The sequence below is a fragment of the Ranitomeya imitator genome, chromosome 2 (genome assembly GCF_032444005.1).
Source record: "Ranitomeya imitator isolate aRanImi1 chromosome 2, aRanImi1.pri, whole genome shotgun sequence".
Classification (NCBI taxonomy): Eukaryota; Metazoa; Chordata; class Amphibia; order Anura; family Dendrobatidae; genus Ranitomeya; species Ranitomeya imitator.
In genome coordinates, this window is record NC_091283.1 from 462,781,664 (window position 1) to 462,805,289 (window position 23,626).

A 23,626-nucleotide genomic window follows, 5' to 3' on the forward strand; every position below is an offset into this window, starting at 1 on the left:
TTCCTGAGCTTCGATCTTCCGGCTCTCGTTTAGTAGTTGTTGGAAACTACGCTGCATTAGGCCTACAAATTGGGTATGGGGTGTAGAGAGATGGTGTGTTCCACTCCAAGGTGTTCCCCAGGTTTCCTCGCCAATGCTTCGATCTTCATGCTCTCGTTTAGTAGTTGTTGGAAACTACACTGCATTAGGCCTACAAATTGGGTATGGGGTGTAGAGAGATGGTGTGTTCCACTCCAAGGTGTTCTCCAGGTTGCCTTTCCTGAGCTTCGATCTTCCGGCTCTCGTTTAGTAGTTGTTGGAAACTACGCTGCATTAGGCCTACAAATTGGGTATGGGGTGTAGAGAGATGGTGTGTTCCACTCCAAGGTGTTCTCCAGGTTGCCTTTCCTGAGCTTCGATCTTCATGCTCTCGTTTAGTAGTTGTTGGAAACTACACTGCATTAGGCCTACAAATTGGGTATGGGGTGTAGAGAGATGGTGTGTTCCACTCCAAGGTGTTCTCCAGGTTGCCTTTCCTGAGCTTCGATCTTCCGGCTCTCGTTTAGTAGTTGTTGGAAACTACGCTGCATTAGGCCTACAAATTGGGTATGGGGTGTAGAGAGATGTTGTGTTCCACTCCAAGGTGTTCCCCAGGTTTCCTCGCCAATGCTTCGATCTTCATGCTCTCGTTTAGTAGTTGTTGGAAACTACACTGCATTAGGCCTACAAATTGGGTATGGGGTGCAGAGAGATGGTGTGTTCCACTCCAAGGTGTTCTCCAGGTTGCCTTTCCTGAGCTTCGATCTTCCAGCTCTCGTTTAGTAGTTGTTGGAAACTACGCTGCATTAGGCCTACAAATTGGGTATGGGGTGTAGAGAGATGGTGTGTTCTACTCCAAGGTGTTCTCCAGGTTGCCTTTCCTGAGCTTCGATCTTCATGCTCTCGTTTAGTAGTTGTTGGAAACTACACTGCATTAGGCCTACAAATTGGGTATGGGGTGTAGAGAGATGGTGTGTTCCACTCCAAGGTGTTCTCCAGGTTGCCTTTCCTGAGCTTCGATCTTCCGGCTCTCGTTTAGTAGTTCTTGGAAACTACACTGCATTAGGCCTACAAATTGGGTATGGGGTGTAGAGAGATGGTGTGTTCCACTCCAAGGTGTTCTCCAGGTTGCCTTTCCTGAGCTTCGATCTTCATGCTCTCGTTTAGTAGTTGTTGGAAACTACACTGCATTAGGCCTACAAATTGGGTATGGGGTGTAGAGAGATGGTGTGTTCCACTCCAATGTGTTCTCCAGGTTGCCTTTCCTGAGCTTCGATCTTCCGGCTCTCGTTTAGTAGTTGTTGGAAACTACGCTGCATTAGGCCTACAAATTGGGTATGGGGTGTAGAGAGATGGTGTGTTCCACTCCAAGGTGTTCCCCAGGTTTCCTCGCCAATGCTTCGATCTTCATGCTCTCGTTTAGTAGTTGTTGGAAACTACACTGCATTAGGCCTACAAATTGGTTATGGGGTGTAGAGAGATGGTGTGTTCCACTCCAAGGTGTTCCCCAGGTTTCCTCGCCAATGCTTCGATCTTCATGCTCTCGCTTAGTAGTTGTTGGAAACTACACTGCATTAGGCCTACAAATTGGGTATGGGGTGCAGAGAGATGGTGTGTTCCACTCCAAGGTGTTCTCCACGTTGCCTTTCCTGAGCTTCGATCTTCCGGCTCTCGTTTAGTAGTTGTTGGAAACTACGCTGCATTAGGCCTACAAATTGGGTATGGGGTGTAGAGAGATGGTGTGTTCCACTCCAAGGTGTTCTCCAGGTTGCCTTTCGTGAGCTTCGATCTTCCGGCTCTCGTTTAGTAGTTCTTGGAAACTACACTGCATTAGGCCTACAAATTGGGTATGGGGTGTAGAGATGGTGTGTTCCACTCCAAGGAGTTCTCCAGGTTGCCTTTCCTGAGCTTCGATCTTCCGGCTCTCGTTTAGTAGTTCTTGGAAACTACACTGCATTAGGCCTACAAATTGGGTATGGGGTGTAGAGAGATGGTGTGTTCCACTCCAAGGTGTTCTCCAGGTTGCCTTTCCTGAGCTTCGATCATCCGGCTCTCGTTTAGTAGTTGTTGGAAACTACGCTGCATTAGGCCTACAAATTGGGTATGGGGTGTAGAGAGATGGTGTGTTCCACTCCAAGGTGTTCCCCAGGTTTCCTCGCCAATGCTTCGGTCTTCATGCTCTCGTTTAGTAGTTGTTGGAAACTACGCTGCATTAGGCCTACAAATTGGGTATGGGGTGTAGAGAGATGGTGTGTTCCACTCCAAGGTGTTCTCCAGGTTGCCTTTCCTGAGCTTCGATCTTCATGCTCTCGTTTAGTAGTTGTTGGAAACTACACTGCATTAGGCCTACAAATTGGTTATGGGGTGTAGAGAGATGGTGTGTTCCACTCCAAGGTGTTCTCCAGGTTGCCTTTCCTGAGCTTCGATCTTCCGGCTCTCGTTTAGTAGTTCTTGGAAACTACACTGCATTAGGCCTACAAATTGGGTATGGGGTGTAGAGAGATGGTGTGTTCCACTCCAAGGTGTTCTCCAGGTTGCCTTTCCTGAGCTTCGATCTTCCGGCTCTCGTTTAGTAGTTGTTGGAAACTACGCTGCATTAGGCCTACAAATTGGGTATGGGGTGTAGAGAGATGGTGTGTTCCACTCCAAGGTGTTCTCCAGGTTGCCTTTCCTGAGCTTCGATCTTCCGGCTCTCGTTTAGTAGTTGTTGGAAACTACGCTGCATTAGGCCTACAAATTGGGTATGGGGTGTAGAGAGATGGTGTGTTCCACTCCAAGGTGTTCTCCAGGTTGCCTTTCCTGAGCTTCGATCTTCATGCTCTCGTTTAGTAGTTGTTGGAAACTACACTGCATTAGGCCTACAAATTGGGTATGGGGTGTAGAGAGATGGTGTGTTCCACTCCAAGGTGTTCTCCAGGTTGCCTTTCCTGAGCTTCGATCTTCCGGCTCTCGTTTAGTAGTTGTTGGAAACTACGCTGCATTAGGCCTACAAATTGGGTATGGGGTGTAGAGAGATGGTGTGTTCCACTCCAAGGTGTTCCCCAGGTTTCCTCGCCAATGCTTCGATCTTCATGCTCTCGTTTAGTAGTTGTTGGAAACTACACTGCATTAGGCCTACAAATTGGGTATGGGGTGTAGAGAGATGGTGTGTTCCACTCCAAGGTGTTCTCCAGGTTGCCTTTCCTGAGCTTCGATCTTCCGGCTCTCGTTTAGTAGTTGTTGGAAACTACGCTGCATTAGGCCTACAAATTGGGTATGGGGTGTAGAGAGATGGTGTGTTCCACTCCAAGGTGTTCTCCAGGTTGCCTTTCCTGAGCTTCGATCTTCATGCTCTCGTTTAGTAGTTGTTGGAAACTACACTGCATTAGGCCTACAAATTGGGTATGGGGTGTAGAGAGATGGTGTGTTCCACTCCAAGGTGTTCTCCAGGTTGCCTTTCCTGAGCTTCGATCTTCCGGCTCTCGTTTAGTAGTTGTTGGAATCTACGCTGCATTAGGCCTACAAATTGGATATGGGGTGTAGAGAGATGGTGTGTTCCACTCCAAGGTGTTCCCCAGGTTTCCTCGCCAATGCTTCGATCTTCATGCTCTCGCTTAGTAGTTGTTGGAAACTACACTGCATTAGGCCTACAAATTGGGTATGGGGTGCAGAGAGATGGTGTGTTCCACTCCAAGGTGTTCTCCACGTTGCCTTTCCTGAGCTTCGATCTTCCGGCTCTCATTTAGTAGTTGTTGGAAACTACGCTGCATTAGGCCTACAAATTGGGTATGGGGTGTAGAGAGATGGTGTGTTCCACTCCAAGGTGTTCTCCAGGTTGCCTTTCGTGAGCTTCGATCTTCCGGCTCTCGTTTAGTAGTTCTTGGAAACTACACTGCATTAGGCCTACAAATTGGGTATGGGGTGTAGAGATGGTGTGTTCCACTCCAAGGAGTTCTCCAGGTTGCCTTTCCTGAGCTTCGATCTTCCGGCTCTCGTTTAGTAGTTCTTGGAAACTACACTGCATTAGGCCTACAAATTGGGTATGGGGTGTAGAGAGATGGTGTGTTCCACTCCAAGGTGTTCTCCAGGTTGCCTTTCCTGAGCTTCGATCATCCGGCTCTCGTTTAGTAGTTGTTGGAAACTACGCTGCATTAGGCCTACAAATTGGGTATGGGGTGTAGAGAGATGGTGTGTTCCACTCCAAGGTGTTCCCCAGGTTTCCTCGCCAATGCTTCGGTCTTCATGCTCTCGTTTAGTAGTTGTTGGAAACTACACTGCATTAGGCCTACAAATTGGGTATGGGGTGTAGAGAGATGGTGTGTTCCACTCCAAGGTGTTCTCCAGGTTGCCTTTCCTGAGCTTCGATCTTCCGGCTATCGTTTAGTAGTTGTTGGAAACTACGCTGCATTAGGCCTACAAATTGGGTATGGGGTGTAGAGAGATGGTGTGTTCCACTCCAAGGTGTTCTCCAGGTTGCCTTTCCTGAGCTTCGATCTTCATGCTCTCGTTTAGTAGTTGTTGGAAACTACACTGCATTAGGCCTACAAATTGGTTATGGGGTGTAGAGAGATGGTGTGTTCCACTCCAAGGTGTTCCCCAGGTTTCCTCGCCAATGCTTCGATCTTCATGCTCTCGCTTAGTAGTTGTTGGAAACTACACTGCATTAGGCCTACAAATTGGGTATGGGGTGCAGAGAGATGGTGTGTTCCACTCCAAGGTGTTCTCCACGTTGCCTTTCCTGAGCTTCGATCTTCCGGCTCTCGTTTAGTAGTTGTTGGAAACTACGCTGCATTAGGCCTACAAATTGGGTATGGGGTGTAGAGAGATGGTGTGTTCCACTCCAAGGTGTTCCCCAGGTTTCCTCGCCAATGCTTCGATCTTCGTGCTCTCGTTTAGTAGTTGTTGGAAACTACACTGCATTAGGCCTACAAATTGGGTATGGGGTGTAGAGAGATGGTGTGTTCCACTCCAAGGTGTTCTCCAGGTTGCCTTTCCTGAGCTTCGATCTTCCGGCTCTCGTTTAGTAGTTGTTGGAAACTACGCTGCATTAGGCCTACAAATTGGGTATGGGGTGTAGAGAGATGGTGTGTTCCACTCCAAGGTGTTCCGCAGGTTTCCTCGCCAATGCTTCGATCTTCATGCTCTCGTTTAGTAGTTGTTGGAAAACTACACTGCATTATGCCTACAAATTGGGTATGGGGTGTAGAGAGATGGTGTGTTCCACTCCAAGGTGTTCTCCAGGTTGCCTTTCCTGAGCTTCGATCTTCCGGCTCTCGTTTAGTAGTTCTTGGAAACTACACTGCATTAGGCCTACAAATTGGGTATGGGGTGTAGAGAGATGGTGTGTTCCACTCCAAGGTGTTCTCCAGGTTGCCTTTCCTGAGCTTCGATCTTCAGGCTCTCGTTTAGTAGTTGTTGGAAACTACGCTGCATTAGGCCTACACATTGGGTATGGGGTGTAGAGAGATGGTGTGTTCCACTCCAAGGTGTTCTCCAGGTTACCTTTCCTGAGCTCCGATCTTCCGGCTCTCGTTTAGTAGTTGTTGGAAACTACACTGCATTAGGCCTACAAATTGGGTATGGGGTGTAGAGAGATGGTGTGTTCCACTCCAAGGTGTTCTCCAAGTTGCCTTTCCTGAGCTTCGATCTTCCGGCTCTCGTTTAGTAGTTGTTGGAAACTACGCTGCATTAGGCCTACAAATTGGGTATGGGGTATAGAGAGATGGTGTGTTCCACTCCAAGGTGTTCCCCAGGTTTCCTCGCCAATGCTTCGATCTTCATGCTCTCGTTTAGTAGTTGTTGGAAACTACACTGCATTAGGCCTACAAATTGGGTATGGGGTGTAGAGAGATGGTGTGTTCCACTCCAAGGTGTTCTCCAGGTTGCCTTTCCTGAGCTTCGATCTTCCGGCTCTCGTTTAGTAGTTGTTGGAAACTACGCTGCATTAGGCCTACAAATTGGGTATGGGGTGTAGAGAGATGGTGTGTTCCACTCCAAGGTGTTCCCCAGGTTTCCTCGCCAATGCTTCGGTCTTCATGCTCTCGTTTAGTAGTTGTTGGAAACTACGCTGCATTAGGCCTACAAATTGGGTATGGGGTGTAGAGAGATGGTGTGTTCCACTCCAAGGTGTTCTCCAGGTTGCCTTTCCTGAGCTTCGATCTTCATGCTCTCGTTTAGTAGTTGTTGGAAACTACACTGCATTAGGCCTACAAATTGGTTATGGGGTGTAGAGAGATGGTGTGTTCCACTCCAAGGTGTTCTCCAGGTTGCCTTTCCTGAGCTTCGATCTTCCGGCTCTCGTTTAGTAGTTGTTGGAAACTACGCTGCATTAGGCCTACAAATTGGGTATGGGGTGTAGAGAGATGGTGTGTTCCACTCCAAGGTGTTCTCCAGGTTGCCTTTCCTGAGCTTCGATCTTCCGGCTCTCGTTTAGTAGTTGTTGGAAACTACGCTGCATTAGGCCTACAAATTGGGTATGGGGTGTAGAGAGATGGTGTGTTCCAGTCCAAGGTGTTCTCCAGGTTGCCTTTCCTGAGCTTCGATCTTCATGCTCTCGTTTAGTAGTTGTTGGAAACTACACTGCATTAGGCCAACAAATTGGGTATGGGGTGTAGAGAGATGGTGTGTTCCACTCCAAGGTGTTCTCCAGGTTGCCTTTCCTGAGCTTCGATCTTCCGGCTCTCGTTTAGTAGTTCTTGGAAACTACACTGCATTAGGCCTACAAATTGGGTATGGGGTGTAGAGATGGTGTGTTCCACTCCAAGGTGTTCTCCAGGTTGCCTTTCCTGAGCTTCGATCTTCCGGCTCTCGTTTAGTAGTTCTTGGAAACTACACTGCATTAGGCCTACAAATTGGGTATGGGGTGTAGAGAGATGGTGTGTTCCACTCCAAGGTGTTCTCCAGGTTGCCTTTCCTGAGCTTCGATCTTCCGGCTCTCGTTTAGTAGTTGTTGGAAACTACGCTGCATTAGGCCTACAAATTGGGTATGGGGTGTAGAGAGATGGTGTGTTCCACTCCAAGGTGTTCCCCAGGTTTCCTCGCCAATGCTTCGATCTTCGTGCTCTCGTTTAGTAGTTGTTGGAAACTACACTGCATTAGGCCTACAAATTGGGTATGGGGTGTAGAGAGATGGTGTGTTCCACTCCAAGGTGTTCTCCAGGTTGCCTTTCCTGAGCTTCGATCTTCCGGCTCTCGTTTAGTAGTTGTTGGAAACTACGCTGCATTAGGCCTACAAATTGGGTATGGGGTGTAGAGAGATGGTGTTCCACTCCAAGGTGTTCTCCAGGTTGCCTTTCCTGAGCTTCGATCTTCATGCTCTCGTTTAGTAGTTGTTGGAAACTACACTGCATTAGGCCTACAAATTGGTTATGGGGTGTAGAGAGATGGTGTGTTCCACTCCAAGGTGTTCTCCAGGTTGCCTTTCCTGAGCTTCGATCTTCCGGCTCTCGTTTAGTAGTTCTTGGAAACTACACTGCATTAGGCCTACAAATTGGGTATGGGGTGTAGAGAGATGGTGTGTTCCACTCCAAGGTGTTCTCCAGGTTGCCTTTCCTGAGCTTCGATCTTCCGGCTCTCGTTTAGTAGTTGTTGGAAACTATGCTGCATTAGGCCTACAAATTGGGTATGGGGTGTAGAGAGATGGTGTGTTCCACTCCAAGGTGTTCTCCAGGTTGCCTTTCCTGAGCTTCGATCTTCCGGCTCTCGTTTAGTAGTTGTTGGAAACTACGCTGCATTAGGCCTACAAATTGGGTATGGGGTGTAGAGAGATGGTGTGTTCCACTCCAAGGTGTTCCCCAGGTTTCCTCGCCAATGCTTCGATCTTCATGCTCTCGTTTAGTAGTTGTTGGAAACTACACTGCATTAGGCCTACAAATTGGGTATGGGGTGTAGAGAGATGGTGTGTTCCACTCCAAGGTGTTCTCCAGGTTGCCTTTCCTGAGCTTCGATCTTCCGGCTCTCGTTTAGTAGTTGTTGGAAACTACGCTGCATTAGGCCTACAAATTGGGTATGGGGTGTAGAGAGATGGTGTGTTCCACTCCAAGGTGTTCTCCAGGTTGCCTTTCCTGAGCTTCGATCTTCATGCTCTCGTTTAGTAGTTGTTGGAAACTACACTGCATTAGGCCTACAAATTGGGTATGGGGTGTAGAGAGATGGTGTGTTCCACTCCAAGGTGTTCTCCAGGTTGCCTTTCCTGAGCTTCGATCTTCCGGCTCTCGTTTAGTAGTTGTTGGAAACTACGCTGCATTAGGCCTACAAATTGGGTATGGGGTGTAGAGAGATGGTGTGTTCCACTCCAAGGTGTTCCCCATGTTTCCTCGCCAATGCTTCGATCTTCATGCTCTCGTTTAGTAGTTGTTGGAAACTACACTGCATTAGGCCTACAAATTGGGTATGGGGTGCAGAGAGATGGTGTGTTCCACTCCAAGGTGTTCTCCAGGTTGCCTTTCCTGAGCTTCGATCTTCCAGCTCTCGTTTAGTAGTTGTTGGAAACTACGCTGCATTAGGCCTACAAATTGGGTATGGGGTGTAGAGAGATGGTGTGTTCCACTCCAAGGTGTTCTCCAGGTTGCCTTTCCTGAGCTTCGATCTTCATGCTCTCGTTTAGTAGTTGTTGGAAACTACACTGCATTAGGCCTACAAATTGGGTATGGGGTGTAGAGAGATGGTGTGTTCCACTCCAAGGTGTTCTCCAGGTTGCCTTTCCTGAGCTTCGATCTTCCGGCTCTCGTTTAGTAGTTCTTGGAAACTACACTGCATTAGGCCTACAAATTGGGTATGGGGTGTAGAGAGATTGTGTGTTCCACTCCAAGGTGTTCTCCAGGTTGCCTTTCCTGAGCTTCGATCTTCATGCTCTCGTTTAGTAGTTGTTGGAAACTACACTGCATTAGGCCTACAAATTGGGTATGGGGTGTAGAGAGATGGTGTGTTCCACTCCAAGGTGTTCTCCAGGTTGCCTTTCCTGAGCTTCGATCTTCCGGCTCTCGTTTAGTAGTTGTTGGAAACTACGCTGCATTAGGCCTACAAATTGGGTATGGGGTGTAGAGAGATGGTGTGTTCCACTCCAAGGTGTTCCCCAGGTTTCCTCGCCAATGCTTCGATCTTCATGCTCTCGTTTAGTAGTTGTTGGAAACTACACTGCATTAGGCCTACAAATTGGGTATGGGGTGTAGAGAGATGGTGTGTTCCACTCCAAGGTGTTCTCCAGGTTGCCTTTCCTGAGCTTCGATCTTCCGGCTCTCGTTTAGTAGTTCTTGGAAACTACACTGCATTAGGCCTACAAATTGGGTATGGGGTGTAGAGAGATGGTGTGTTCCACTCCAAGGTGTTCTCCAGGTTGCCTTTCCTGAGCTTCGATCTTCCGGCTCTCGTTTAGTAGTTGTTGGAAACTACGCAGCATTAGGCCTACAAATTGGGTATGGGGTGTAGAGAGATGGTGTGTTCCACTCCAAGGTGTTCCCCAGGTTTCCTCGCCAATGCTTCGATCTTCATGCTCTTGTTTAGTAGTTGTTGGAAACTACACTGCATTAGGCCTACAAATTGGGTATGGGGTGTAGAGAGATGGTGTGTTCCACTCCAAGGTGTTCTCCAGGTTGCCTTTCCTGAGCTTCGATCTTCCGGCTCTCGTTTAGTAGTTGTTGGAAACTACGCTGCATTAGGCCTACAAATTGGGTATGGGGTGTAGAGAGATGGTGTGTTCCACTCCAAGGTGTTCCCCAGGTTTCCTCGCCAATGCTTCGATCTTCATGCTCTCGTTTAGTAGTTGTTGGAAAACTACACTGCATTATGCCTACAAATTGGGTATGGGGTGTAGAGAGATGGTGTGTTCCACTCCAAGGTGTTCTCCAGGTTGCCTTTCCTGAGCTTCGATCTTCCGGCTCTCGTTTAGTAGTTCTTGGAAACTACACTGCATTAGGCCTACAAATTGGGTATGGGGTGTAGAGAGATGGTGTGTTCCACTCCAAGGTGTTCTCCAGGTTGCCTTTCCTGAGCTTCGATCTTCCGGCTCTCGTTTAGTAGTTGTTGGAAACTACGCTGCATTAGGCCTACACATTGGGTATGGGGTGTAGAGAGATGGTGTGTTCCACTCCAAGGTGTTCTCCAGGTTACCTTTCCTGAGCTCCGATCTTCCGGCTCTCGTTTAGTAGTTGTTGGAAACTACACTGCATTAGGCCTACAAATTGGGTATGGGGTGTAGAGAGATGGTGTGTTCCACTCCAAGGTGTTCTCCAGGTTGCCTTTCCTGAGCTTCGATCTTCCGGCTCTCGTTTAGTAGTTGTTGGAAACTACGCTGCATTAGGCCTACAAATTGGGTATGGGGTGTAGAGAGATGGTGTGTTCCACTCCAAGGTGTTCCCCAGGTTTCCTCGCCAATGCTTCGATCTTCATGCTCTCGTTTAGTAGTTGTTGGAAAACTACACTGCATTATGCCTACAAATTGGGTATGGGGTGTAGAGAGATGGTGTGTTCCACTCCAAGGTGTTCTCCAGGTTGCCTTTCCTGAGCTTCGATCTTCCGGCTCTCGTTTAGTAGTTCTTGGAAACTACACTGCATTAGGCCTACAAATTGGGTATGAGGTGTAGAGAGATGGTGTGTTCCACTCCAAGGTGTTCTCCAGGTTGCCTTTCCTGAGCTTCGATCTTCCGGCTCTCGTTTAGTAGTTGTTGGAAACTACGTTGCATTAGGCCTACACATTGGGTATGGGGTGTAGAGAGATGGTGTGTTCCACTCCAAGGTGTTCTCCAGGTTACCTTTCCTGAGCTCCGATCTTCCGGCTCTCGTTTAGTAGTTGTTGGAAACTACACTGCATTAGGCCTACAAATTGGGTATGGGGTGTAGAGAGATGGTGTGTTCCACTCCAAGGTGTTCTCCAGGTTGCCTTTCCTGAGCTTCGATCTTCCGGCTCTCGTTTAGTAGTTGTTGGAAACTACGCTGCATTAGGCCTACAAATTGGGTATGGGGTGTAGAGAGATGGTGTGTTCCACTCCAAGGTGTTCCCCAGGTTTCCTCGCCAATGCTTCGATCTTCATGCTCTCGTTTAGTAGTTGTTGGAAACTACACTGCATTAGGCCTACAAATTGGGTATGGGGTGTAGAGAGATGGTGTGTTCCACTCCAAGGTGTTCTCCAGGTTGCCTTTCCTGAGCTTCGATCTTCCAGCTCTCGTTTAGTAGTTCTTGGAAACTACACTGCATTAGGCCTACAAATTGGGTATGGGGTGTAGAGAGATGGTGTGTTCCACTCCAAGGTGTTCTCCAGGTTGCCTTTCCTGAGCTTCGATCTTCCGGCTCTCGTTTAGTAGTTGTTGGAAACTACGCTGCATTAGGCCTACAAATTGGGTATGGGGTGTAGAGAGATGGTGTGTTCCACTCCAAGGTGTTCCCCAGGTTTCCTCGCCAATGCTTCGATCTTCATGCTCTCGCTTAGTAGTTGTTGGAAACTACACTGCATTAGGCCTACAAATTGGGTATGGGGTGCAGAGAGATGGTGTGTTCCACTCCAAGGTGTTCTCCAGGTTGCCTTTCCTGAGCTTCGATCTTCCGGCTCTCGTTTAGTAGTTGTTGGAAACTACGCTGCATTAGGCCTACAAATTGGGTATGGGGTGTAGAGAGATGGTGTGTTCCACTCCAAGGTGTTCTCCAGGTTGCCTTTCCTGAGCTGCGATCTTCCGGCTCTCGTTTAGTAGTTCTTGGAAACTACACTGCATTAGGCCTACAAATTGGGTATGGGGTGTAGAGATGGTGTGTTCCACTCCAAGGAGTTCTCCAGGTTGCCTTTCCTGAGCTTCGATCTTCCGGCTCTCGTTTAGTAGTTCTTGGAAACTACACTGCATTAGGCCTACAAATTGGGTATGGGGTGTAGAGAGATGGTGTGTTCCACTCCAAGGTGTTCTCCAGGTTGCCTTTCCTGAGCTTCGATCTTCCGGCTCTCGTTTAGTAGTTGTTGGAAACTATGCTGCATTAGGTCTACAAATTGGGTATGGGGTGTAGAGAGATGGTGTGTTCCACTCCAAGGTGTTCCCCAGGTTTCCTCGCCAATGCTTCGGTCTTCATGCTCTCGTTTAGTAGTTGTTGGAAACTACACTGCATTAGGCCTACAAATTGGGTATGGGGTGTAGAGAGATGGTGTGTTCCACTCCAAGGTGTTCCCCAGGTTTCCTCGCCAATGCTTCGATCTTCATGCTCTCGTTTAGTAGTTGTTGGAAACTACACTGCATTAGGCCTACAAATTGGGTATGGGGTGTAGAGAGATGGTGTGTTCCACTCCAAGGTGTTCTCCAGGTTGCCTTTCCTGAGCTTCGATCTTCCGGCTCTCGTTTAGTAGTTGTTGGAAACTACGCTGCATTAGGCCTACAAATTGGGTATGGGGTGTAGAGAGATGGTGTGTTCCACTCCAAGGTGTTCTCCAGGTTGCCTTTCCTGAGCTTCGATCTTCATGCTCTCGTTTAGTAGTTGTTGGAAACTACACTGCATTAGGCCTACAAATTGGGTATGGGGTGTAGAGAGATGGTGTGTTCCACTCCAAGGTGTTCTCCAGGTTGCCTTTCCTGAGCTTCGATCTTCCGGCTCTCGTTTAGTAGTTGTTGGAAACTACGCTGCATTAGGCCTACAAATTGGGTATGGGGTGTAGAGAGATGGTGTGTTCCACTCCAAGGTGTTCCCCAGGTTTCCTCGCCAATGCTTCGATCTTCATGCTCTCGTTTAGTAGTTGTTGGAAACTACACTGCATTAGGCCTACAAATTGGGTATGGGGTGCAGAGAGATGGTGTGTTCCACTCCAAGGTGTTCTCCAGGTTGCCTTTCCTGAGCTTCGATCTTCCAGCTCTCGTTTAGTAGTTGATGGAAACTACGCTGCATTAGGCCTACAAATTGGGTATGGGGTGTAGAGAGATGGTGTGTTCCACTCCAAGGTGTTCTCCAGGTTGCCTTTCCTGAGCTTCGATCTTCATGCTCTCGTTTAGTAGTTGTTGGAAACTACACTGCATTAGGCCTACAAATTGGGTATGGGGTGTAGAGAGATGGTGTGTTCCACTCCAAGGTGTTCTCCAGGTTGCCTTTCCTGAGCTTCGATTTTCCGGCTCTCGTTTAGTAGTTCTTGGAAACTACACTGCATTAGGCCTACAAATTGGGTATGGGGTGTAGAGAGATGGTGTGTTCCACTCCAAGGTGTTCTCCAGGTTGCCTTTCCTGAGCTTCGATCTTCATGCTCTCGTTTAGTAGTTGTTGGAAACTACACTGCATTAGGCCTACAAATTGGGTATGGGGTGTAGAGAGATGGTGTGTTCCACTCCAAGGTGTTCTCCAGGTTGCCTTTCCTGAGCTTCGATCTTCCGGCTCTCGTTTAGTAGTTGTTGGAAACTACGCTGCATTAGGCCTACAAATTGGGTATGGGGTGTAGAGAGATGGTGTGTTCCACTCCAAGGTGTTCCCCAGGTTTCCTCGCCAATGCTTCGATCTTCATGCTCTCGTTTAGTAGTTGTTGGAAACTACACTGCATTAGGCCTACAAATTGGGTATGGGGTGTAGAGAGATGGTGTGTTCCACTCCAAGGTGTTCTCCAGGTTGCCTTTCCTGAGCTTCGATCTTCCGGCTCTCGTTTAGTAGTTCTTGGAAACTACACTGCATTAGGCCTACAAATTGGGTATGGGGTGTAGAGAGATGGTGTGTTCCACTCCAAGGTGTTCTCCAGGTTGCCTTTCCTGAGCTTCGATCTTCCGGCTCTCGTTTAGTAGTTGTTGGAAACTACGCAGCATTAGGCCTACAAATTGGGTATGGGGTGTAGAGAGATGGTGTGTTCCACTCCAAGGTGTTCCCCAGGTTTCCTCGCCAATGCTTCGATCTTCATGCTCTTGTTTAGTAGTTGTTGGAAACTACACTGCATTAGGCCTACAAATTGGGTATGGGGTGTAGAGAGATGGTGTGTTCCACTCCAAGGTGTTCTCCAGGTTGCCTTTCCTGAGCTTCGATCTTCCGGCTCTCGTTTAGTAGTTGTTGGAAACTACGCTGCATTAGGCCTACAAATTGGGTATGGGGTGTAGAGAGATGGTGTGTTCCACTCCAAGGTGTTCCCCAGGTTTCCTCGCCAATGCTTCGATCTTCATGCTCTCGTTTAGTAGTTGTTGGAAAACTACACTGCATTATGCCTACAAATTGGGTATGGGGTGTAGAGAGATGGTGTGTTCCACTCCAAGGTGTTCTCCAGGTTGCCTTTCCTGAGCTTCGATCTTCCGGCTCTCGTTTAGTAGTTCTTGGAAACTACACTGCATTAGGCCTACAAATTGGGTATGGGGTGTAGAGAGATGGTGTGTTCCACTCCAAGGTGTTCTCCAGGTTGCCTTTCCTGAGCTTCGATCTTCCGGCTCTCGTTTAGTAGTTGTTGGAAACTACGCTGCATTAGGCCTACACATTGGGTATGGGGTGTAGAGAGATGGTGTGTTCCACTCCAAGGTGTTCTCCAGGTTACCTTTCCTGAGCTCCGATCTTCCGGCTCTCGTTTAGTAGTTGTTGGAAACTACACTGCATTAGGCCTACAAATTGGGTATGGGGTGTAGAGAGATGGTGTGTTCCACTCCAAGGTGTTCTCCAGGTTGCCTTTCCTGAGCTTCGATCTTCCGGCTCTCGTTTAGTAGTTGTTGGAAACTACGCTGCATTAGGCCTACAAATTGGGTATGGGGTGTAGAGAGATGGTGTGTTCCACTCCAAGGTGTTCCCCAGGTTTCCTCGCCAATGCTTCGATCTTCATGCTCTCGTTTAGTAGTTGTTGGAAAACTACACTGCATTATGCCTACAAATTGGGTATGGGGTGTAGAGAGATGGTGTGTTCCACTCCAAGGTGTTCTCCAGGTTGCCTTTCCTGAGCTTCGATCTTCCGGCTCTCGTTTAGTAGTTCTTGGAAACTACACTGCATTAGGCCTACAAATTGGGTATGAGGTGTAGAGAGATGGTGTGTTCCACTCCAAGGTGTTCTCCAGGTTGCCTTTCCTGAGCTTCGATCTTCCGGCTCTCGTTTAGTAGTTGTTGGAAACTACGTTGCATTAGGCCTACACATTGGGTATGGGGTGTAGAGAGATGGTGTGTTCCACTCCAAGGTGTTCTCCAGGTTACCTTTCCTGAGCTCCGATCTTCCGGCTCTCGTTTAGTAGTTGTTGGAAACTACACTGCATTAGGCCTACAAATTGGGTATGGGGTGTAGAGAGATGGTGTGTTCCACTCCAAGGTGTTCTCCAGGTTGCCTTTCCTGAGCTTCGATCTTCCGGCTCTCGTTTAGTAGTTGTTGGAAACTACGCTGCATTAGGCCTACAAATTGGGTATGGGGTGTAGAGAGATGGTGTGTTCCACTCCAAGGTGTTCCCCAGGTTTCCTCGCCAATGCTTCGATCTTCATGCTCTCGTTTAGTAGTTGTTGGAAACTACACTGCATTAGGCCTACAAATTGGGTATGGGGTGTAGAGAGATGGTGTGTTCCACTCCAAGGTGTTCTCCAGGTTGCCTTTCCTGAGCTTCGATCTTCCAGCTCTCGTTTAGTAGTTCTTGGAAACTACACTGCATTAGGCCTACAAATTGGGTATGGGGTGTAGAGAGATGGTGTGTTCCACTCCAAGGTGTTCTCCAGGTTGCCTTTCCTGAGCTTCGATCTTCCGGCTCTCGTTTAGTAGTTGTTGGAAACTACGCTGCATTAGGCCTACAAATTGGGTATGGGGTGTAGAGAGATGGTGTGTTCCACTCCAAGGTGTTCTCCAGGTTGCCTTTCCTGAGCTTCGATCTTCATGCTCTCGTTTAGTAGTTGTTGGAAACTACACTGCATTAGGCCTACAAATTGGGTATGGGGTGTAGAGAGATGGTGTGTTCCACTCCAAGGTGTTCTCCAGGTTGCCTTTCCTGAGCTTCGATCTTCCGGCTCTCGTTTAGTAGTTGTTGGAATCTACGCTGCATTAGGCCTACAAATTGGGTATGGGGTGTAGAGAGATGGTGTGTTCCACTCCAAGGTGTTCCCCAGGTTTCCTCGCCAATGCTTCGATCTTCATGCTCTCGCTTAGTAGTTGTTGGAAACTACACTGCATTAGGCCTACAAATTGGGTATGGGGTGCAGAGAGATGGTGTGTTCCACTCCAAGGTGTTCTCCAGGTTGCCTTTCCTGAGCTTCGATCTTCCGGCTCTCGTTTAGTAGTTGTTGGAAACTACGCTGCATTAGGCCTACAAATTGGGTATGGGGTGTAGAGAGATGGTGTGTTCCACTCCAAGGTGTTCTCCAGGTTGCCTTTCCTGAGCTGCGATCTTCCGGCTCTCGTTTAGTAGTTCTTGGAAACTACACTGCATTAGGCCTACAAATTGGGTATGGGGTGTAGAGATGGTGTGTTCCACTCCAAGGAGTTCTCCAGGTTGCCTTTCCTGAGCTTCGATCTTCCGGCTCTCGTTTAGTAGTTCTTGGAAACTACACTGCATTAGGCCTACAAATTGGGTATGGGGTGTAGAGAGATGGTGTGTTCCACTCCAAGGTGTTCTCCAGGTTGCCTTTCCTGAGCTTCGATCTTCCGGCTCTCGTTTAGTAGTTGTTGGAAACTATGCTGCATTAGGTCTACAAATTGGGTATGGGGTGTAGAGAGATGGTGTGTTCCACTCCAAGGTGTTCCCCAGGTTTCCTCGCCAATGCTTCGGTCTTCATGCTCTCGTTTAGTAGTTGTTGGAAACTACACTGCATTAGGCCTACAAATTGGGTATGGGGTGTAGAGAGATGGTGTGTTCCACTCCAAGGTGTTCTCCAGGTTGCCTTTCCTGAGCTTCGATCTTCCGGCTATCGTTTAGTAGTTGTTGGAAACTACGCTGCATTAGGCCTACAAATTGGGTATGGGGTGTAGAGAGATGGTGTGTTCCACTCCAAGGTGTTCTCCAGGTTGCCTTTCCTGAGCTTCGATCTTCATGCTCTCGTTTAGTAGTTGTTGGAAACTACACTGCATTAGGCCTACAAATTGGTTATGGGGTGTAGAGAGATGGTGTGTTCCACTCCAAGGTGTTCTCCAGGTTGCCTTTCCTGAGCTTCGATCTTCCGGCTCTCGTTTAGTAGTTCTTGGAAACTACACTGCATTAGGCCTACAAATTGGGTATGGGGTGTAGAGAGATGGTGTGTTCCACTCCAAGGTGTTCTCCAGGTTGCCTTTCCTGAGCTTCGATCTTCCGGCTCTCGTTTAGTAGTTGTTGGAAACTACGCTGCATTAGGCCTACAAATTGGGAATGGGGTGTAGAGAGATGGTGTGTTCCACTCCAAGGTGTTCTCCAGGTTGCCTTTCCTGAGCTTCGATCTTCCGGCTCTCGTTTAGTAGTTGTTGGAAACTACGCTGCATTAGGCCTACAAATTGGGTATGGGGTGCAGAGAGATGGTGTGTTCCATTCCAAGGTGTTCTCCAGGTTGCCTTTCCTGAGCTTCGATCTTCATGCTCTCGTTTAGTAGTTGTTGGAAACTACACTGCATTAGGCCTACAAATTGGGTATGGGGTGTAGAGAGATGGTGTGTTCCACTCAAAGGTGTTCTCCAGGTTGCCTTTCCTGAGCTTCGATCTTCCGGCTCTCGTTTAGTAGTTCTTGGAAACTACACTGCATTAGGCCTACAAATTGGGTATGGGGTGTAGAGATGGTGTGTTCCACTCCAAGGTGTTCTCCAGGTTGCCTTTCCTGAGCTTCGATCTTCCGGCTCTCGTTTAGTAGTTCTTGGAAACTACACTGCATTAGGCCTACAAATTGGGTATGGGGTGTAGAGAGATGGTGTGTTCCACTCCAAGGTGTTCTCCAGGTTGCCTTTCCTGAGCTTCGATCTTCCGGCTCTCGTTTAGTAGTTGTTGGAAACTACGCTGCATTAGGCCTACAAATTGGGTATGGGGTGTAGAGAGATGGTGTGTTCCACTCCAAGGTGTTCCCCAGGTTTCCTCGCCAATGCTTCGATCTTCATGCTCTCGTTTAGTAGTTGTTGGAAATTACACTGCATTAGGCCTACAAATTGGGTATGGGGTGTAGAGAGATGGTGTGTTCCACTCCAAGGTGTTCTCCAGGTTGCCTTTCCTGAGCTTCGATCTTCCGGCTCTCGTTTAGTAGTTGTTGGAAACTACGCTGCATTAGGCCTACAAATTGGGTATGGGGTGTAGAGAGATGGTGTGTTCCACTCCAAGGTGTTCTCCAGGTTGCCTTTACTGAGCTTCGATCTTCCGGCACTCGTTTAGTAGTTCTTGGAAACTACACTGCATTAGGCCTACAAATTGGGTATGGAGTGTAGAGAGATGGTGTGTTCCACTCCAAGGTGTTCTCCATGTTGCCTTTCCTGAGCTTCGATCTTCCAGCTCTCGTTTAGTAGTTGTTGGAAACTACGCTGCATTAGGCCTACAAATTGGGTATGGGGTGTAGAGAGATGGTGTGTTCCACTCCAAGGTGTTCTCCAGGTTGCCTTTCTTGAGCTTCGATCTTCCGGCTCTCGTTTAGTAGTTGTTGGAAACTACGCTGCATTAGGCCTACAAATTGGGTATGGGGTGTAGAGAGATGGTGTGTTCCACTCCAAGGTGTTCCCCAGGTTTCCTCGCCAATGCTTCGATCTTCATGCTCTCGTTTAGTAGTTGTTGGAAGCTACACTGCATTAGGCCTACAAATTGGGTATGGGGTGTAGAGAGATGGTGTGTTCCACTCCAAGGTGTTCTCCAGGTTGCCTTTCCTGAGCTTCGATCTTCCGGCTCTCGTTTAGTAGTTCTTGGAAACTACACTGCATTAGGCCTACAAATTGGGTATGGGGTGTAGAGAGATGGTGTGTTCCACTCCAAGGTGTTCTCCAGGTTGCCTTTCCTAAGCTTCGATCTTCCGGCTCTCGTTTAGTAGTTGTTGGAAACTACGCTGCATTAGGCCTACAAATTGGGTATGGGGTGTAGAGAGATGGTGTGTTCCACTCCAAGGTGTTCTCCAGGTTACCTTTCCTGAGCTCCAATCTTCCGGCTCTCGTTTAGTAGTTGTTGGAAACTACACTGCATTAGGCCTACAAATTGGGTATGGGGTGTAGAGAGATGGTGTGTTCCACTCCAAGGTGTTCTCCAGGTTGCCTTTCCTGAGCTTCGATCTTCATGCTCTCTTTTAGTAGTTGTTGGAAACTACACTGCATTAGGCCTACAAATTGGGTATGGGGTGTAGAGAGATGGTGTGTTGCACTCCAAGGTGTTCTCCTGGTTGCCTTTCCTGAGCTTCGATCTTCCGGCTCTCGTTTAGTAGTTCTTGGAAACTACACTGCATTAGGCCTTCAAATTGGGTATGGGGTGTAGAGAGATGGTGTGTTCCACTCCAAGGTGTTCTCCAGGTTGCCTTTCCTGAGCTTCGATCTTCCGGCTCTCGTTTAGTAGTTGTTGGAAACTACGCTGCATTAGGCCTACAAATTAGGTATGGGGTGTAGAGAGATGGTGTGTTCCACTGCAAGGTGTTCCCCAGGTTTCCTCGCCAATGCTTCGATCTTCATGCTCTCGTTTAGTAGTTGTTGGAAACTACACTGCATTAGGCCTACAAATTGGGTATGGGGTGTAGAGAGATGGTGTGTTCCACTCCAAGGTGTTCTCCAGGTTGCCTTTCCTGAGCTTCGATCTTCCGGCTCTCGTTTAGTAGTTGTTGGAAACTACGCTGCATTAGGCCTACAAATTGGGTATGTGGTGTAGAGAGATGGTGTGTTACACTCCAAGGTGTTCTCCAGGTTGCCTTTCCTGAACTTCTATCTTCAGGCTCTCATTAAATTGTGGTTAAACGGAACAACTGCATTTGGCGTACTAGTTGGTTTGGGGCCTACTATCGGTGTCTGCCACTCCTTGCTGTTCTCCTGGTTTCCTGTCCTGACATTCCATTTTCAGGCTCTCGTTAAGTAGTTGTTAATGTTAGACTGCATTTGGCCTACTAGTTGGGTTGGGGCCTACTATCGGTGTCTGCCACTCCTTGCTGTTCTCCTCCACTGAACAAAGCTGTGCCGCCTGTTTACTACGGTTGCCAATTTTGAACTGCATTTCGACTACTTACTGATTTGGGCCTACTCTCTGTGTCAGCCTCTCATTCCAGTTGTCCTCCACTGCAATGCCCCCTGGTTAGTCCTGTGTTACCAATTTTGAACTGCATTTAGCCCACTTTATTCTTTGGGCCTATATCTGTGTTTCCTCCTCATCCTGCCCATTGCCCAGCCAGTGATAGATGAGTCTGCTGGTACATTGACCCATAACGCAAAATTCCCCGTGCACGCTACACAGCAAGATTGTGACCCTGCTGAAAGTCAGGTTCCTCTTCCCGCATACCATACCACCTTACACGGGGACAAAGAGGAAGGTGCAGATGAAAGTGCAGGTTCCTTCATCAGGTGGGGGGAGGAATACTAGTTGGCGACGTCACTGGCACAGGGCCTCTCATAGTAGGCAAAAGTGTTGCTGCCGGTGGGAGGCGCCCCCGCCATGCAAACACACCGCTGTACTTTGAGGGGCCCTGTGCCAGTGCCAATGCCAACGAGTGGGCCCCCCCTGCTTGCTCAGGATCACAGCACTTGCAAAGTTGAAATACTTACCTCTCCCTGCTCCACTGCCGTGACGTGGTCCAGATTTACTGGGCCCACTAATTACTTGAACCAGCCCTACCCCCCACAACTTTAGCCAAATGACCCCCAATTTCAAATGCCTTCCAATTATTATAAGATAAATTACGATTGACAAGCTTCTTTAACAAGAATGGATGTTTTTGCCATTAAAATGGGCAGTGTAGGTGTTTTCCTGGCTTCCACTCACTGCCGACTATGCTCCCCCATTGACTTGCATTGGGTTTCGTGTTTCGGGCGATACCCGACTTTTCGCGATAATCGGCCGATTCCACTCGACTTGACTTCTAAGATAGTCGGGTTTCGCGAAACACGGCTCGACTCTAAAAAGGTCAAGGTCGCTCAACCGTAGTGACCAGGCCTGTTGGAGCTCTGCTGCAGTGGAAGAGGGGCTTGCTTTGGATTTTCTAACCAACAAACATTCCTAGTCCTTAGCAGTTGTCTTGTGGGGTCTGCTGGACCTGGGCTTGTAAAACACATCTCCAGTCTCTTCAAATCTTTTTTAATTTTTTTGTACTTGATGCTGAGACACAATAAAGGTGCCAGCCACCTCTGCATTAGATCTGGTCTTCAGCCTCTTGATAATCCAGGCTTTGGTCGCAGGGTGGATTTTTGGCATGTTGTCAGAGCTCAAGTTACAGTTCAAGTGAAGGTCTGGGGTGCTGATTTTCTTTTTATACACACACTAATTAACCAATCATTTACTGAGCACAGGTGAGGATGTAAACTAGGATTGGGTGCATTATATGACCAGGCAACAAAACTTTCGTCTTGACAAAATCTGACCATTCTGTGTCCATTAACTGATCAATATTTCTGCATTGATGCCAATTTTTTTTTAACCTAAAGAACATTTCAGAGGGTTTCAGCTTTCAAAAGAATAATTTATACAACCAATGGATGAATTTAACGTCAGGTTATTAGCTTTTATTTACATAACATGGATAAGCGACATAACTTCTGTCAGGGAGTGTACATCAGGTAACTTATTGGTGATGTATTTTCTGTTTGAAGTTGTTATCCTTCTTTTCTTCTCCATCTGGTACAGATACCTGGGTGACTTTTCATATCCACACCTCGTATCTGCAGACTTTGCTCTTCTTTGACCTTTTGCAGCGCATCCCGACACAGTGATTAAAAAAAATAACAGGGTAAATATGAAGCCTTATGTATAAACAGATATCCAAATCTGTGTCTCTTAATAAATAATTTCCCTTCATTGTGTTTCTTGCACCAATATGACCCTAGAAACAAAAAGGAGTGGGGCAAGATGGAAGGTCATGTTGTTGTTTGCTTTTAGAAATGTTGAGGCAAACAATCACTGGCTCTTTTATGCCACAGGATTGAAATAATGCAAAGAAACACTAAAAGGGTCTTAATTACATTTTTTTCTACATTGCCTTATAATTCTTTGTACTCTGTACAATAACCCATTCTCTGAATCAGTTGCTGGATTTAAGAACAAAGTCTTGTTATTGAACTTCTTTGACAATGACCAATCTTTACGCTTGTAAGTCAAAACAAAACTGTGTCTTCCTGTCGAGTTCTGGCTTATTCACTCATCATAAAAACTCTGTCTGTATTCAGATTACTTAAGTAATAGACAAGTTTCTTGATACACTTGCAAGTAGATTTGGATGCACCTTTCACCTTGCCTATTGGACCTGCTCCCCTTCAGAATTTGAAATTCTGCTCTCCAGTAGGCGCATTCATGATTTAGATTTATAAACTAAATTATCGTCTTCATGAAAAATGGATGAAGCTTATGTAAGTGGCAATAAATAATTCAGATAAAATGTGTTGGCTGTAACCTTTAGAACAACAAAGAGAGAGAGGAAGAAAATCTGACTAAACAAACTTTGGGTGGACATCTGTCACTCAGGTATTTTGGCTCCAATGGGCTTCCTGGGACAAATCTGGGGGGTGGGTGCCATACAGAGAGACCAGATGTCAGCTCCTCATTTTACATCCAAGCCATGTGGTCACAGTACATGTAGTATAATAGCTTTAATTTTAAACATCTTTATTAAAGGTAATGTGTCATATAATCAATTTTAGCTTCAACAATTAGTCTGTAGAAAATAAATATTGGTGGAAATTCGCTAAGCTAAATATGTAAAAAATATGAGCATTAATTCTCTCCATGACTTGAAATGAAACACTGTGGCCAAGATTCTTTGCACTATTATTGCCACAGAGTAAGCCAGCTGGTAGATGGTTTAAGGTTAGACAAAACTGTCTAAGCTCCATTAATATTCTACCTTTACTAAGCAGCATATGCCAGAATTACAGTCAATTTTCACCAAAAACTGACATACATGTCATGCACTATATTTATTATGCATTATAGCACTTTATCCATATTGCTTGGTAAGACAGAAAGGCTTAGCAGAAAGGGAAATGGCATGGTGGGGAAAGAGGGTGTAGGCCCTGTTTACCTAATTATTTGCACACTCATTGGCATGAAGTAAGCCAACTAATAAATGGTGTTAAGATAGACAAAAGTGTATAAGTCCCATTAATATCTAACCTTATCTATGTCCCCAACAGAGCTCTAAAACTGGTACTTTTAATGATAATGAGATAACTCTGCTAATTCTGTCCTGTTCTGCACTGCAAAGCTGGCAATTGTGCTACAAAGAACTGGAAATGTTATTCTATTCTAACTACTCCAGTGGTCTGTTCTACTTTGCCTTAGTACCTGATTTGTAATTGTTCTTTTTACACAAATTCTGTACATACAGTAGACAGTTATAGATTAATCTAGATTAAATATATCAAATAAGTCAACAACTGAGAGTTACATAAGGGTAAGTTCACAATGGGCATTTTTGAAACTGCGGTGAACTCTCCTCTGCACCGTGCAACTTTCTCACGGTGCTAGCGAGGATCTCACAGAGGTCACCGCAGTTCAGCCTGGCTGGGAACGCAGCCTCAGTGACGTCACCGCTAGTCACTAAGGCTACACTCCAAGCATCTCATTAACCAGTGATTCTCAGCCTGGACGGTCGCATCTTGGCACCGTCAAGGTTGAAAACTATTTATCCCCCAGAC